This window comes from Rhipicephalus sanguineus, chromosome 7, assembly GCF_013339695.2.
Source record: "Rhipicephalus sanguineus isolate Rsan-2018 chromosome 7, BIME_Rsan_1.4, whole genome shotgun sequence".
NCBI classification, from domain to species: Eukaryota; Metazoa; Arthropoda; class Arachnida; order Ixodida; family Ixodidae; genus Rhipicephalus; species Rhipicephalus sanguineus.
Window position 1 is genome coordinate 38,062,331 of NC_051182.1, and position 16,003 is coordinate 38,078,333.

Genomic DNA, 16,003 nt, shown 5'->3' on the forward strand with positions numbered 1-16,003 from the left:
AACTTTTCTACTACTATTATTATCAATGATGCAAATTAAAATGTAACTCATACAGCGAGAGTAAAGAAAAGCTTTAGAGTAGTCAGGTTAATGTGTGCGTGGGTATTGACATCTCTTTATGAATGTTGTACGTTTTCAAACATGCTACGAAATTCAGTCATGAATTGACGTTAACTAGAGCTAATGTTGCTGTCATAAAAGAAGCTAGCCAATCTTACCCAGCTGTAGACAGCATTAGGGTACCACTAGTGGAGTCTAGACCCCCTTAGCCAATCGAATACTAGCCTGCATTACAAACATAGACCACACGTAGCCAACATTAGCAAGATGTGGTAGTACGCGTGTAAATATTCAAAGCATTAAGAATTCAATGCAGCAAAATTTATAATAATACTTCCGTATTTACTCGAATGTAGGCCGGCCCCAATTCTAAGCTGACCCCCGAAATTCGCAAGGCCAGAAAACAAACATATTCATTGTACACGAATCTAATCCGCCCCCCCCCCCCGCCCCACCGCCTTCACACATCGTTTTTTTTCGAGAAAAAGAACACAACGACTTCGATTCGAGTACATACGGATCTGGGGTTTTAACGTACCCAAAACCACGATATGATTATGAGAGACGCCGTAGTGGGGGCTCCGGAAATTTTGACCACTGGGGTTCCTTAACGTGCACCTAAATATAAGTACACGGGCTTTCCAGCATTTTCACCTCCATCGAAAATGCAGGCGCCGCGGCTGCTGACCTTCGGGTCAGCAGTCGAGCGCCATAACCACTAGACCCACCGTGGCGGGGCACAGCAAGAATTTGTATATGTGCGTAACCGTTCAAAGAACATTAGTCGAAGAAGCCCAGGAACATACGGTCTCTGCGAATGAGCGGCCCCACATATTTCAATTTGTGATTAATTCGAGGAATCATGAATGCGCAAAGCATCAGCTGAAAATAAAAACCGTAAGTTCTTGCATAACTTGACTAAGGAAATAATATCACAGTACTGAAAAAAAAAGTTTTATATCGAGAATGCAAGAAATTATGGTCCATACAAACGCGAATACTTAAACAACAATGAGTCCCTATACGTGCCTGAAAAATTGGGGGACGCTTAAGCTTCGCCTTTAAGAGCTGAACGCGATAGCGATATTCTGTTCCTACTGCGCAGTTCGAACACTACGAGGGTTTAACAGAACGCGCCCACTAAGGCGTGTGCCTTATGTAATGGGTAGCATGCTTTAAACCAGGAGCAATTATGCGCGAGAAACTTCTTCGAAGTGCGATGCACCCACTACTGGTCTTAAGGGAATACGCGCCTAATGTGTGCGCCTTTGTAATGGGTGGCTGTCTTAATCCACGAAGTCGTTATGATATTTGGCATGGTGTGACGCCCTATGGCATGTACACTTGTACCACGCAATACTACTGCGATATTACATCTCGTACTGTGACACCTGTATCAGGACGCGTATTTTTGGGAAGCTGAAAGTTACTTTCAGTGCAGCTCCAAGCAGAGGCGTGGCTGTGTGGTAGACACACCTGCTTGCCACGCAGACGGCCTGGGTTCGATTCTCATTCGGACCCAACATTTTTATTATTTATTTTATTTGCCGCTTTTTCGATTTTTCGGTCACGGACACGATGATGATTTTCGCTCACAACCAACGGCCCCGACGGCCGACCGCGAAATTTCTGCGATACGAGCTCTTTAACGCTATCGCGTTAAAACCACGGGAATGAGCATGATAGGTAACTAGGAACATTACGAATGCTGCCTAGCTGAATCGCCTACTCATGGACGTCATCGCTAGTGTATGCGTATGCGTATGCTTGAAGCCACGACATTTCCTCGTAAAATGACATTGTCAAAGGTCATACGTGCAGGATCGTAGGTTATTGCTCGTTCGCCGCGGTGGTGTAGCCATTACGGCGTTTGGCTGCGGACCCGAGGTCGAGGGTTCGATCCCGGCCATGGCGGTCGCATTTCGATGGAGGCGAAATGCTAGAGGCCCGCGTACCGTGCCGACGACAGTACACGCTGCAGAACACCAGATGGTCAAAATTTCCTGAGCCCAGCCCTCCACCACTGTGTGCCTTACAATGAAATCGTGGTTTGGGCGCGTAAAACCCTAGGTATTATTATTTTATTGTTGGTTTTGTTGAAATAGAAATCGTTTGTATGGTTACAGCTGCTTCTGTGGGCAGGGATGTTTATTTTCATAATACGTAAACGCTCTTACGTTAGAGTTCAAACGATAGTATATTATGTGTTTCAACACTCTCTATTAATTTATGATGCGTAAAATAATTGACTAATATTGCTTACATATTTGGTATGACGAAGGGAGTTTATTTTGTTACTTTATAATTGTTTTGTGTATACTCATAGCGGACGTCCTGAATTGCTATCCTGGAGCTTACGCATACATCGTATACGTATATTGCCTTTTCATTTGTATTAGATTACGTTGTAGTACACTCATTACAACATTGGAAGCGGCCCTTGTTGTGTAAATTACTTTGCGTGTCGAAACGTCATTCGTTACGATGTTGCTACAAGCCAACCTGAATGAGCCTGAATGAACACCTGGATGCTAATGCTACTGATTTCTCTGTCTGGTGCGGCAGGTGTGTATTTTCACTCAGATGGTTGCCAGTACAAGGTTGTGCAGTGGTACGGAAAAATGGTAAGTAGAAGAAATAGCGGGAAAATTGTTCGATACCGCTATGAATATTTTTTTTGAATTGATAATTTTCCTTTGTAAATAGTTTCATGCACAGTTTTCTTGCCATGATCGTTCTCTTATAGCTCACTGTTGACTGCATAGCTGAGTGTGGGCCTCATGAAGTTCAACTCGAGCTGGGCACGCCATGCGCGGAGGTAAGAATAAGTTACGGCCCTTGCTTTCGCAAATAGCTGAAAATTAGTGCACTCCAGGAAACAGGTCTTACTATTCCCGTTCATGATGCTCCGAAGTGGCGACAGCATGGCTAGCTGGTATAACTCGATATAATTAAGTCGGTAGAGTTGGCAGTGTATTTCAACATATTGAAAATTAGTAAAATTGAAATCTGACCTTTCACGCAAAGTACAGTTGCCAAAGGAATCATTTGCACGACAAAAGTGCCGCAAGAATGTTCTGATAATACGGAAGCTCGAAAGAAAAAGAAACTAATTTGAATGATTAAAAAACCAGTTTTGTTTATTCTAAGATCCTGTGATGACGATTTCCTGCCGCGCCGATGAAGTGCTGTTCACAGCGCTGTATGCCACGCGTAAAGAAGAAACAAATGTGACATGGAAAAACCCTGGGTGCTATGTACTGCTTTAACAACAATCTTTTAATTCGGCGCTACCACAGCACACCCGCATAATTTGAGGAGGTGATAGCGATGCGGCTGGTAAGGGCGTGTAGCTCCAACACAGCGTGCGTTCTGCTTTTCAAAACTTGTTGCTGTCATGCCTTTCCCGATGAAAGAAAAAAGCACTTCTATTTGCGGCGAATGAGCCTTTTAGTTTCCATTGGTTTCGCTGGGAATTCATTCTCTTTTTCAAATAGTGCATCCTGCCAGAGAAAAGCATTAGTTTTTGGGGTCATGGTTCATGAGCTCTGCAATATGTTCAAACAAGCGGCGACGTCCGTTTTCCCGCCGATGGAGATCGTTTCCCACCCGCCGTGGTTGTCTGGTGGTTATGGCGTTTGACTGCTAACCCGAAGGCGTCAGGATCAAATCCCGGCTGCGACGGCCACATTTCCATGGAGGCAAAATGCCTAAGGCCCATGTGCTTACATTTAGGTGCAGGTTAAAAATTCCCGAGGGGCCAAAATTTCCGGAGCCTTTATATCTACCCAAAAACGACGAGAACTGACATTGGTAATATAAATGCGAGATCGTTAAATAAAACCGACATCGGCAACGTTGACCCGACTAATGGAAAGAATAAACATTAGGATCCCAGCAGGAACCGAACCCAAGCATTCTGCGTGGCAATCAGGTATTCTGCCGCAGGCCACACCAGGTATATGAATTGGCTTGGAAAAACAGCATATACAGGCCCAATGTCGGTTCAGTTTCAATTGTGGTTGTGGTGCTAGCTATTTAATTTTACGAGAAAGCAATAAACGCTACATATGCACTCCTACAATACAGGTGTCATATCAGATTAGCGTCTGTGGTTCCAGGGTTCGCAAAGCTTTTGTAGTAGTCTAATAAAGATTACATTTGTATTCCTATGATTCAGCAAGCTTTATTGAAGCATTGCTCGACCCCGGAGGAATACGCTAACGAAATTTGCGTGTGATATTCACATGATTTCACCATAAAGTCCACTTAGTTTTAATAATACTGACGCATGTACTCTAACGTTAGGGCTGACGTTAGCTCGCACCATAAGTCACCATTTAAACGCCGCTGTTGTCGACGATCCTCGTAAGCCCACGATGTGCATACAGCTACTACACTTACAAAAACACGTAGATCCACCTCGTAACCCTTGGCTCAAAGCCAGAAAATACAACATAGAGGTATTCGCTGAGTGCTTCGCATCAAATCGTTTCCAACAACGCGTGGGATCTGCCGAATTATTTCTTAAAGCCACGTTCAGACTGCAGTCTCATCTGTCATAAGTGTCGTATTGCGTAACGGCTGGAACGTTGGTTTGCGTAATCAGCGACCATGTATGTTCACATTGATCCCTTCGGTAAGATACGTTTATTTTCTTCTGCTTTAACAGTGAAGCTGTTTAAGCCTACCGTAAAATGTCGACCCCACCGCGAAACTTCGCCGCGCCGTAGCCAAGGCAACCAGCGACGCCGCAGCAACCTCACAGCAGCCGCGCTTCATCCTTGCAGTAAAATCGCAAAGCCGCCGCACGTCACCTGGAGCTAAGCCACGACCACCGATAGAGGCACTGTGGCAGGCACGATTTCCGACGCCCCATCGCCTGCTTAAAGGGACCAGACACGGCTTCGCGAGCTCCTTCCAGCCGCGCGTGACTGCCCATGTGCCGTGACCACACCGCGGCGTAATTGCGCTTTTCTTCGCCCACCCTTCTGGACACAAGGTCCGTGCACGGGCTGCATTTTCGAGCCCAAGCCCGGCCCGGGCAAGTTGACTGCGTCGAAGGCCCGCCCGAGCCCGACGCTAAAATGCTGCGAGCCGGCCCAGCCCGGCTCGACGTACAGAACAAAAGCCCGAACGCGGGCCGGTGCGGCCCGACATTATGAAGCATTCGCGCGGAGACAATTAAGATATCGTTTTCCGATGACGGGACATTTAATTGGACATGTCAAAGTGAAGCATAAACACACGAAACGTGAAAGTCACCTTATACAGAGATTATAACTTCTGTAAAAAATAACAAGTTGTCCAATTATTCGGGCTAATGTGAAGTGTGGGCTTCTGCATCCCATTTCCCGTCGTAAACAGGTTCCGTTCGCTGCTCGTACTGGTAGCCGGAATCGTCCATATCTTTTGATACGAAGCAGCTATGCTCGACTCTACCTCTCGTCCGCTCTAGTTACCACTCCTCCCGCTAGAGGCGCTTCTCAAGGAATTTCTTGAAGAATCCACTAGGAGGCGCTGGTCCGCGCACCATAAACTAATGGTACATTCGACTGGTCGTTTTCAAGCGCTCCGCAGGCACTGAAAAAAGTGTGTAAAATAGCAACTAACCATTGCTACGAACATTGGCGCGCTCGAGCCACTGCCACGAAACGGCAGCGGCGCCAAGCCGACCCTGAACTTCGTGCAAGGGAAGCTGAAGCTCGACGGGAACGCCGCCACGCCGCTTCTGCAGAGACGAAGGCTCGTGCGACTGCAGCGCAACGTGAACACAGACAAGCGAACCCGGAGTTTCGTGCCGGGGAAGCTGAAGCGAAACGTAGACGTAGGGCAGCGGATCCCAAAGCAGCATGTGCTCGCGAGGCTGCAGAGTACAGCTGTTTCGCATGCCCATCAGAGTTCCCTTACAAGGAGATGTGTGTTATTTTTTGGCAAGCATATGAGCTTGGAATATTTAGACTTTTTGCTTTTCCAGAAAATGAGTACCTCATATGCGGGACAGGAGGATGATTCCATGAAGAGATAGTCAGAAAGATCATCTTGTGTGACTTCACCTTCGCTCCTTGCGTTTAAAGTGGCTAAAGGAAAAGCTAACCGAGAAAGCGGGCGGGGGCGGTAGCGGAGAAGGCGTTACGTGCTGGAAAACAATTCCGCCACAACGTCTATATAACGCGATAGCGTTAAAGGGACACTAGAGAGAAACAATGAATCGGTTTCGACTGATAAAGTGTACTCTAAGAACTCTAATGCCATTTTTCACCATCATAGGTTTATTAATAGAGGAGAAAATCAAGTTCAATGTTTCATTTTTAAGTTTCGCGCCGGAATGTCCGTGCGCGACGTCACGGATTTCAAAGTTTATTTATCGTATTTTCGTATTTTCGTATTATCGTATCGTACAAAAGGCGCAGAGTGAACAATAAAGTTCTGTGCAATCTGGGAGTTGTAGATGGATGTCTGAGTTTATTTATCGTATTTTCGTATTTTCGTATTTTCGTATTATCGTATCGTACAAAAGGCGCTGAGTGAACAATAAAGTTCTGTGCAATCTGGGAGTTGTAGATGGATGGCCCCGTGATGGGTACGATCTCGTTTGTTGCATGCGAAAGGCTGCCGCCTGCGCGCCTTCGAGCTTTGTGTGTGTTAAGGGGTATTGGCTTCTGTCGTTACGACAGTCAGAGATCATTTCCTGGAAAGGGTTGTTCAACCGTATGCCTGGGCCCAGCTCTTCGGCGGCTATTTCATCGTCGCGGCGGGTGAGTTCTCGCGCTTGCTCATGAGCCGTTTCGTTGAGGTTGGGTTGTTGGGAGTGGACGTCTTTACCAATGTGGTCAGGGGAACAAGAGAGGTAGTGCGAGCCCGTGTGCTTGCGTTTTTGTAAAGGGTGGGCTGCTTCGCGCGGTATTGCCGGTTTCGTAAGCTCGAATGGCGGTGCGGGAGTCTGCCAAGAAGCTGGTGCGTGAGTGGTCGATCATCGCTAAAGCTATGGCGACCGGCTCGGCTATGGCGCTCGTTGCAAGCCTAACCGAGGCGTCTGTGCGTAGGGCTCTGTCGCCATCTACTACAGCGAGTGCAAAGGTGGAGGAGTTACCGTATTGCGGCGCAATACGGTAAAAAATTATGACACCCGGTGGCCTCGACTAGAATGCCGAAAATGCGTATAGACTCAACACGGAATATTCGTTGCCCGTCTTTGGCTTGAAGTGCTATGGAAGCTCGTGTAAGGGGCATAGATTACGAACGCCTTGGTGAGATTGTCGGTACAGTAGCCATTAGGATTTCGTGGGTGACAGCCACAATCCGGTGTTTTGTAGGTAGGCTTTCGTGCTATCGAGAATGGCTTCAAGGACCTGCTCTACTTCCGCCAGGGAGCCTCCCGGGCACCAGATGGTGATGTCGTCAGCGCATAGAGCATGTTTTATACAAGGAATGGCGCGGAGTTTGTAGGAATTTCGCTTCATCATTACGACGAAAGGGAGTGGAGAAATGGCTGCCCCTTGTGGGGTCCCGTCGGGACCTAAGGTGTATGTGTCGGACGTCAGTTGCGATACTCGTAGTCCGGCTTTTCTGCCCTGCAAGACAGAACGGACGTATGCCTGGAATATTTTACCCAGGCCGAGGCAGGCAATGAATTCCAGTAAAAAGCTGTGGGAGATGGTGTCGAATGCTTTGGTGAGGTCTAGGGTGAGGACGCCTCGGACATCTCTCATTTTGAGTCGAAGATCTGCTTCTTTAGAAGTAACATCACAATATACCATGCTTTGTCTCTTTTTCAAAGAGAAAAAGCAAGGAATATGTGTAATACCCCGAATTATTGAATATCAAACCAATTGACGACTATTCACTAAATGAAAATGTGACAGATATTCATGCACGTCAATTTTAACGACAACCTGAGTGATGCCCCCCAGAGAAAAAAATCATTTTTGGAGCATTAGTCGACATGTGTGGATTTTCTTTTTAAATGCAATTACTGAGCGGCTCTATAGCACTATGGTGGTAATTGTATGAAGTACATTGATTGGTTGAGGAATTGTAGGCGTTAGGTTTTGTGTACCGTAGTTTGTCCCTATTTTTTTACTGCAGTATGCTATGCGTCTGAAGCTTTACGTATGCTGTGTTCGAGAATATGCATCGTGAATTGCGACCACGTTAGATTTCAATTTATCATATATAATTATTGCTATTTTTGTATGAGATGTTCTCAAACGTTAATAAGTTGTCCTTGTGAAGGAGTGGAGTTGAATGTGTTCTAGGTCGAACACCTTCGATTATCCACACTATTCTGTTCTCTAGTTTATAAATGCTTTTTTGTTTCTTTTAGTAGTCGTTCCTCATATTAATAAGCAGTAATAAACAAACGGAAGAGAAACTGCGTATAGAACATGGCTGCGTGATATCTGGGTCATTTTTTATTCTTGTATCCGTGAATGCTGTAAAGACGAAGTGCACGCGCAGATCGAAGGCTCACGTGCTTTGCTATTTTTTACTAAACGTGATCGTCGCGAGGACGATGCAGGCGCTGTGGATGGGCAGCCTTCGTGCTCGGGTGCACTTTCTCTTTTGTTTCTTTCCTTATTATTTTTTTGCTCATGAGAACACCAACAGACAAAGTGAACGCCCAGCTCGCGCACTCACGTGCTTTTTTTTTAACATCGATAATTTTGCTAGTTGCTACTTGTTCTTTAACTCAGACAACCTTGAAACATGGAGATCTAAGGTTTTTACTTAAACGAAAGCGCACATTCTACATCGCTTGTTTATTCGGAATGATATGAGGAAACAATGAATTGCCGAGGAGCATATGCAATTGCTGTTTGTGCTTATTTAGTTTAACGAAGTTTACCTAAAAAGCCGCCGTGGTGGCCCAGTGTTTACGGTGCTTGGCTGCTCATTCGAAATGCGCTGGTTCTATCTCTTCCTGGTGGCATTATTTCGATAGAGGCGAAACGCTAGAGTTTTCTTTCTTGGAGAGACTACGGCGTCTCTCCTAGGATACGCCACTGAGAGACAATACGCCACATAAACCAACCCACTAACCAAAGCCTACCTAAAAATGGGCCGCGTATCTGCGTGGTCCGCTGCAAATACCGTGTAAAGGCGATAGAGAAGGCGCTGCGTGAGATATGGACGCCATCTCGCAATACGTCGGGAAAGATTGTGCAGAGGGTTTCCTTCCTCCGTCGCAGAGGGCGTTCGTCGGCGTGCATAGACATTTTCAGCGCAGCCGCATTTTCAGCGCAGCTTAAGAAACTAGGGTCTTTAGAATTACGTATCTATGTATTATCTATTAAAGGGACATACCACCTAACACTTACCTAGTGATGTTGCCCCTCAGATATGCGTAATATTTACTTTTTGATTGACAACGTTCACAAGTATGAACAGCCGTATCAGTTCAAGATGGGTGGGTGGTAGGCAAGTGGTTGAACTTTGGCCGAGTGGCTGAATCGGGTGACAGACAAACAAACAGAAAGACAGACAGACAGACAAAAATTTCTGCGTTTAAGTTCCCCAAGAAAGACTATCGTCTTTAATAGCTATCTCACTGAGAATCTTACCCTCAAAAAACAAGCAAATAATGAAACTCAAGGACTTAAATGATTTTAAGAAATCGTTCCATTTTGCATGCGTGGCCAATAATAAACCTTCCATGGACATGCGTAGTGGCTTTGCGTTAGAGAAAGTACGACACATTGAATATTGGTAGATTCATACGTGAAAAAAAATATTGTAGTTTTTTTTTTTTGAAGCACAACGGCATTCGAATCAGCTAAGCGAATGTACATTGCAATTCTCAAGATAACTGTTCCTTCAGGTTCCGAAAAACCAATGAAGGACTGTATATGAATATATATATATTTATATACATGAGTCAGTATATGCAACAGATTATTTATTACGCGTCAAGCTTGAATTTTTAGCATGTATCGTGCATAGAAGTGAAATGCCCTCCTTTAGAGTAAATGAATTCTTACGATCTCGCAGGTTTTACCAACAAGGGGCGCGCCTAACTTTGGAAGAAGAAAATGCCGTATCGGCCAATGTGTAAGAACAGTGTGCACTTACAAAAGGATGAGTGTTGAAGTTTGCCAAGTACCATACGCAAGTTTTCATCCTGGATACCGTGGACGTTATCGTGCATTACTACAACGGTACAAGGAGTTTTGAGCCGCCTGTTTGTCGTGAAAATAAAATAATATTTCACAATGGATAATTTGTGGTGTCTTGTGATGTCTTGTTGAATTAATAAGATGGTTGAGAGGTATCTTAGCGACTAAATAAATAGTTAGCAGGCATTAAGATTGACTGGCTCCTTTAGGCCGCGCTAAGGATAACACACACGAAAGGGTATGATTTTGCTCAAAACATATTCAGCTCCTACGACGTCTTTAGTCAATTGTACGGTTCCTTCCGCCAGCTCACTGTAGTTTTATGCTTATTACCAGGTGTTTAACTGCCTCAGGAATCGGCTGGAAATTGATCAAACGACGTCGTCAAATGACATAACTTCTCGTAAATCGTTGTAGCATTGATGGCGTTACGATAATGTCAGATGATTCCATCGTCATTGCTTCATTTAGGCAAGTGACAAGAGGGGTTGCGGCGGCTGGGACGCCCCTAAGCGACCAAGTACCAGGGCGTTCGGTTCTGCCTTCTGGCCGGTGTAGCTCGAGCCACGCGAGGCTCTGTTTCGCAAAGAATAAAATGGGCAAGCAGTGGACGAAGAAAAGAAAGCGCGATGACGGCCGGTGACTACCATGTGATTATTTATGGGAAGAAAGCAAGAATACGTTGCGAAGTGAGAAAACTTGCGATGTTGGGAAAGTGTTCCACCAGCGACGGGCGTGCGTTTGGCTTCATTTGCCCGATCGTCGTCGGCGGCAGTGGCGCGACGACGCGAGCACTTCTGTGCGCGCCGACGTTCCGCGTACAGCCACTGCTCCTTTTTGGAACGTACGACAGGCGCCCAACCCATGGCGAACCTGAAGAGCAACCGAACACGCCGGTAGCGCGATCGCTTGCTTCAAGATACCACGAACAAATGCAATTGCTTGAACAGCCGTATTGGAAAGAGAGTATGACGTCTTATAAAGAGCGGTTACGGCACTTGCAATGCGCGTACTAGTGCTATCAGTCTGAGCTAAGGTATGCTATGAAGAAGAAAACCTAAGGTCCTAGGAAAGCGCGGTGTAATGCACGCTTTTTGCAATCGAAAGTTTTAAAACGCCGCCAAGCCGGCGTTTCATACGACGCCACAAATGGCGCTTTGTGTCTGTCAGGATTAGAGTTACTGTATATGCTACCTTTAGGTAGCAGAGTTGCGCATCTGTCTTTCAAACGCCGCTAGCAACCATGCGTTGCAGGGAAGCTGACTCTTCGGCCAATTTTTGTATTTCTCGATGCCACCGCTGCAGCGAACTGGATTGACACTAGTCATTCACAGTAAAGTTAATCACCGGTTTTCGACACGGCAAACATATCGATCGGTGACACGGTAGGCATGTCGCCTGCAAAAACGGAGTGCGTCTTCGCCGCATAGCTGTGGTTGCTAGCCAGACCTATGCGCAACTATGCTACCTAAAGGTAGCATATACAGTAACTCTAGTCTAGACTAAAATCTCCATAGGCTGAGTCCGTACAACAGGTACTGGATGTTCTATGTCCGGTACTTGCAAGCCTTCAGTAGGCACCATGACTCGACGATCTACAGCGGAACGCAATACGCCTGAGGTCCTGCGTCCAGTACTGTCGAACGCAGCAGTATAGTTAAGCTCACGAGTACCTTTCTGTATGCTCCCTTCCTTATATCTATCTATCTTTTCATCTCTTAATCTCTTTCCTCCAGCATAGGATAGCAAACTGGCGCGTCTGGTTGACCTTCCTGCCTTTTCTTCCTCTTGTTTACTCCTCTTAGTCAGGATGAAGGTACCTCAAAGTCAGTGCGGCCTCCTCTGGGTGGTGGTAGCTTTTGTCTACGTGAGGGCCATATTTGGTCGAAGTCGTTGACGTGGACGCCGCCTTTTCTTAAGGTGACGTGCAATAGGCACGCGCCTGGACCTGTCGAAATAATATATTTGAATAGGAGCAACGAACTCGGACATTACAGTCAATGCGTCTGCCATACCGCGTGTTTGCGTGCTCCGCCAAAACATGGCAGTTCTGCGGATGTATTGCCACCCTCAATATTGTCGTCATGAGCATCTTCTGAACAGTACTTATGAGTACAGCTAGCTCACCCCTATGGCTAATAAGAAAGGTCTAAAAGATCTCACTAGCGCACCTGTGACAATAGTGTTTTAGGAGGATAACGTTACACAAGTTGGCGTACATCCACGCTTGGAACAATGTGTGAGGAGATTGCTCCCATTTTTCAATGTATTAAGATGTTTCCGAAGCCGCACATTCTGCCAATCATAACCGCTGCGTCTGCTCATCACCGTTATGAACCGCTGCGACGGAAGCGTATTGTTTGTAAGAGGCACGTTAGGGAGCACTGCAATTACGGCGCTCATACCGGCATGTTTACACGGTATTTTTTTTTAATTTCGTGGGAACCCGCAGTAAGCAGAAGAAAGTTTATACTTTTGGTGATCCGAAAAGCCGAAGAGGCCACCCAGGCCCAAGAACTTGGAGCCGCCACCTTACGCACCTCCAACGCCATGGTCATCGACGGAAGGTGGGACGGGACAGTGGTTATAATCCCCTATTTCCCCCACCTCGCCCGAAGATAGTTTCTAAAAATTTAGAAACTGTCTCAGTGCATGTTTCGCAAACCGATCAACAAATTTCAACTGGAATTTTTCGCCCAGGTTCATTGCTTTATAATTTAATTCATTATTCTCGCCTAATTAGGCTAATAAGCAGAACCCAAAACAGTGTGATTTTCTACATGCATTATTCAGCAACATGCATTTGGTGGTGTCGTCATAAAGCGTGTCCGCATATTTTTGAACGCTGGCCAGATTTTGCTGGGACGCCCTCTAGACTACCGAAAAAGGTCGGTAGCAATAAGTGGACTGTCAGCTCGACAGAGTCGGCTGGGCCGTGCTGATCTTATGAAAGGCCTGCAAGGCTTTGAATTTTGTTTCATGATTTGTCTGGTGCCGTTTCCATGACTGCTGGGAAGTTGGCAAAATTAGTGTTCCCACAGAAAGGAAGACCACCTGCGTAGGCTGATTATGAAAGTTCGCCTTTGTGTGGTGGTAACAATGGTCTGCTGAAAGCAGGTGCGAGTGACGGCTCCTCCAGTAGCAAAGGCTCCAGTTAGAGAAGGAGTAGTGGCACATCATTGAATTGATATGCCATTACGTGGAATTGATGTACCATCAATGTAATTGAAGTGGCATTCTAGTAAAAGGCCGCTGCTGTCCTTTTACCCGAATGCCACTTTTTCAAGCGAAGCTTTATTGCTGTACTCGCGTTGGGTGTGGCTGTCAGGGTAGGTGAAAATTCCGGCGGGTATGTATAAAAGAAATTGGGCAAGCGCCACTACTAATCACTGGTAATAATAATAATAATAATAATAATAATAATAATAATAATAATAATAATAATAATAATAATAATAATAATAATAATAATTGTTGTGATTTAACGTCCCAAAAACACGATATGAATATGAGAGATGCCGCAGGGGAGTGCTCCGAATATTTTCACCACCAGGGTTCTTTAACGCGCGCATAAAACTAAGTACACGTGCCTACAGTACTTTCGCCTCTATTGATAAAGCGCTGGTGCGCGTGCTGCCTTACAGACGCGTAGTGCGTACTTCGTCAATTTGCAAAACGAATAATTACGGCGTAGTGGGCACTTTGCAGCTGTACTTGCAGTAGTCGTTCAAGGATAGTTAAAAACTCTGAATATTACGCGCACAAACGTTCTTTTCCTTGCGGCACGATTGAGGAGTCCACCAACGAGCGAAGCAAGGCTGGCGATTGAGAAGGTAAGGCGAACGGGGCCTGTATGCGCTATCGCGTTCTAGACTTGTAGGCAAAGCTCAAGCGTCCTCCAAGTTTTTTTTTATTAGGTGACGATTAATATAATTCTCGGACATTGTAAGTTACATTCCATTCCGTCTTCATTTTGTTACTTTTGCTAATCGCTTGTTACAGCGTTTTATTGCGATAGCAATTATATGGACACTCTCGGCTGATTTTAGCCGTCGCCGTCATGTTCCTGGTATGTATATGTAGGTATATATAAATAAAACCAACAGAGAAAAATAAATCAGAGGAAAGAAGTTCTCGATGTGCGCCACCAGCATTCGAACATGCGACCCTTCGCTCTGCAGCGCGTCGCTTTAAACAACACGGCCACGCTCCACTGCTTGAGTAGGATGCTAACGGCGAGCTATTAAAGACGATAGTCTTTCTTGGGATACTTAATCGGAGAAATTTTGGTCTGTCTGTCTTTCTGTTTGTCGGCACGTCACTCGATTCAGCCACTCGGCCAAAATTGAACCACTTGCCCAAGGGCCAGCAATCTTGAACAGGTACGGCTGTTCATACTTGTGAACGTGTTCGGTCAAGAAGTAAATATCACGCATATCTGAGGCGCAACATCACTAGGTAAGTATTAGGTGGTGTGTTCCTTTAATAGAAAATGCATACATACGTAATTCTAAAGGCCCTAGTTTCTTAAGCTCCGCTAAAGGTGGTCGAGCGCCGCCTCCGGATAATAAAGTTCTTTGCTTGCCTGCCTGCCTGCTGGAAATGCGACTGCGCTGAAAACTTGCCTTCCTCCGTGCCCTCTGCACGAGCTCATTGTTGTGTTTCGGTTTCGGTTCTGTATTTCACTGTACGAATGCCATGGGGCGCCGCTCTGGCATTCCTGTTTTACCCAGGCGACGTGTAAATAAAAGAGTATGTGGAGAGTACTCGTTGAGTGCGGACGTTTCTTCTGCTTTAGCGCTTCGCGCCAAACCGCGTGTTCGGGCTGGCTGGCGGCCCCGCCGGTCGCGTTGGTCACCGCCGGTCTTCGCCTGCTGCTGCGCCGGGACTACCAGCCCGCAAACACAGCACTCATGTTTCCCGACGTATTGCCAGATGGCGTCCATATCTCACGCCGCGCCTCTTCTATCGTCTTTAGACGACATTTGTAGCGAAGCACGCAGATACGCGGCCAGTTTTTATATACACCATTTAATGCTGGCGGTATGCAGATCTCGGAGGTTCTTCCGCGTGTGCAGTATCACCTGCGAGCTTGCCCACAGGGCACGCACTAAAGAAACGCTCCTAGATTTCGCTTCTGTTTGAAAACTGCCCTTGGGACGTGTACTAAAAAGTGGCCCATTTCTGCGCCCACACCCGATGTGAAATGCCGGCTAAACAATGAGTCGAACGCCACCACGCGGCAGGAGACTCGGGCGGGAGCACTCCACGCGCCGCAGTTTTCAAAAAAACAAAAAAAATCACAGCATATCCACGGAGTGAATGATGATGAGTGGGCGAAGCTGCGGAGGTTCATCGGTAAACCGTGAATCTTCCGTGAATTCTGCCCAGTACATCATCACCGACGTGAGATCGGGCGCGTTTATACTAAAGGTTCGATGAGTTATGACGACTTGCAGCTCACTTTAATTTTACATGTACGCTGTGAATTTTCATTGTTTAGAAAACCATTGCTTTAGAAAACACCTTGCGTCTTTCGTTAAGCAGCTGGCGTCTTTTTTCGTTTTGCTTTAGAAACATCTGGCGTTCTTTCGTTTTGTTTTTACAAAACATCTGGCGTCTTTCGTTGGTTTATTTCATCAATCAACGGCGTTTTGAACAAAATTTTTATTGTTTAATCACGCACAGGAGAAATCTCACCAGGCACTACCTTGGAGGTAAACAATGGCTGCTAATGGGAATGAGAGACAGAAGAAGTCGGCTTTTAGCTAACACTTACACTTCTACAGAGACAGAAGAATTCGGCTTTTAGTTAACGCGCACGCTGC

The 16,003-nt window shown here is 46.0% G+C and overlaps 1 long non-coding RNA gene across 1 annotated transcript; it reads left to right on the plus strand.

Moving 5' to 3' along the window:
• Positions 1 to 2,624: 2,624 nt before the first annotated feature.
• Positions 2,625 to 10,253, plus strand: LOC119399402 (uncharacterized). Its single transcript, XR_005184840.2, has 3 exons — positions 2,625 to 2,684; positions 2,807 to 2,878; positions 10,051 to 10,253. It is a non-coding gene; the product is annotated as an uncharacterized LOC119399402 (long non-coding RNA).
• The last annotated feature ends 5,750 nt before the right edge of the window (positions 10,254 to 16,003 follow it).